The sequence below is a fragment of the Cavia porcellus genome, unplaced genomic scaffold (genome assembly GCF_034190915.1).
Source record: "Cavia porcellus strain 051 isolate PalLab524CR breed Dunkin Hartley unplaced genomic scaffold, mCavPor4.1 scaffold_4, whole genome shotgun sequence".
Lineage (NCBI taxonomy): Eukaryota > Metazoa > Chordata > Mammalia > Rodentia > Caviidae > Cavia > Cavia porcellus.
In genome coordinates, this window is record NW_026947487.1 from 27,389,167 (window position 1) to 27,390,867 (window position 1,701).

Here is a 1,701-nt window from a genome sequence, read left to right on the forward strand (position 1 = left end):
CTAGGGAGTGCTAAACTACATCCTCAGCCCTTTTATAAATTTTATTTTGAGGCAGGGTATTTTTAAGTTGCATACACAGGCTTCAAACATATTATTTTTTATGAAAAAGTGTATTATGAAAAAATTTTATGAAAAAAATTTCACAACAAAATAAGAGAATAAATAAGAGAATAAGATGATACTCTGTATCATCTTCAAAGTGGTTAGAGTCAGAAAAAGTCAGTCTCTTACAAAGAAGAAATAAATTTAATAGTATAAATTTTCTTTTTGTTGAACTAAGAGAAATTAGAATTAAATGAAGAAATTAGTATATATATTAAAATTTTTTTTGAAAAAACAGAATAGTTAATTTAAAGAATTACTTGAACTTATCCCTACTTCCTATTTGTCTATCTTGTATTTTACCTTTTATTTATGTAATGTATTTTGAATTCCTCATGTAAGAGAAACCATGTGATATTTAAACTTATGCATCTGACTTATTCCACTAACCATTATGTTCCACTAATCATCAAGTTGCATTCATTTATCTATAAACCCCTCAAGGTTACCTTTTTTTTGTGGCAGAGTCTTACTTTAATGTACCCAAATACCCCATTTTCCTTATCCATTCATCTGCTAATGGACAAATGTGGTTTCCATGACGTAGTTATTATAAATTATATTGCTGTAAACATGGGTATGTATGTATCCTTGTGATACAATCATTTCAAGTCTTTTGGGAATACATTAGAAGGAAAGTAATAGGGTCAAATGGAATTTCTATTTTTAATTTTCTGAAGAACCTCCATACTGATTGTATTAGTTCGCATCCCCACCAACCATGTGGAAGTTTCTTTCTCCCCATGACCTTGTCTGGAACTTGTTAATCCTCCTCTCACAGCTTCCAGTGCACCTAGGGTTATTGTGAGTATGCACCAACATATCCAGCTTATTTTTAGGTATTTAATGAACTTCATGTTGATTTACAGGGATGGCTATACTAATTCACATTTCTACCAACAGCGTACAGGGTGCATTTCCCCCTTCATCTTTAGCAGCATTTATTGTTTCCAGTGATTTTTATAATAATATCCCTATCTGACTAGGGTGACATGAAATCTCAGTGTAGTTTTGATGTTCATTTCCCTGATTTTGGAAGTTGTTGAACATGTTTTCATATAACTGTTGGCCAGTATGTTTTTACTTTGGAGAAATGTCTGTTTAGTTTATTTTCCCAGGTACTGAGTGAATTACTTGTTCCTTTGCCACATTTCGTGAAATCTTTATATATTCTGATATTAATCCTCTGCCAGAAGAGGAGCTGGAAAAGACTTTCTCCTAGTTTGTAGGCTGTTTCTTCTTTCTGTTAATTCCACCCTAATAATGTGCAGAAACTTTTCATTTTGGTGCAGTCCCATTTGTCAGTTCTAGTGATTATTTCCGGAACATTCAGGAAACTGTTACCTGTGCCTGTATCTTGAATTCGTTTCTCTGTGTTTTCTTTTTGTATTTTCAAAATATCTGGGCTTAAATTTAGATCTCTGATTCATTTTAAGCTTATTTTGTTCAGCCAACTAGCAGGATTCAAAAATCAATATTCAAAAATTAGTAATTTGTGCTTGCTTCAACAGCACATATACTAAAACTGGAATAATTCAGAGATTAGCATGTCCCTTGCACAAAGATGACAAGCAAATTTGTGAAGCATTCTATATTGAA

General features: G+C 32.1%; 1 non-coding gene across 1 annotated transcript; it reads left to right on the forward strand.

Moving 5' to 3' along the window:
- Positions 1 to 1,597: 1,597 nt before the first annotated feature.
- Positions 1,598 to 1,701, forward strand: LOC111753894 (U6 spliceosomal RNA). Its single transcript, XR_002788663.1, has one exon. It is a non-coding gene; the product is annotated as a U6 spliceosomal RNA (small nuclear RNA).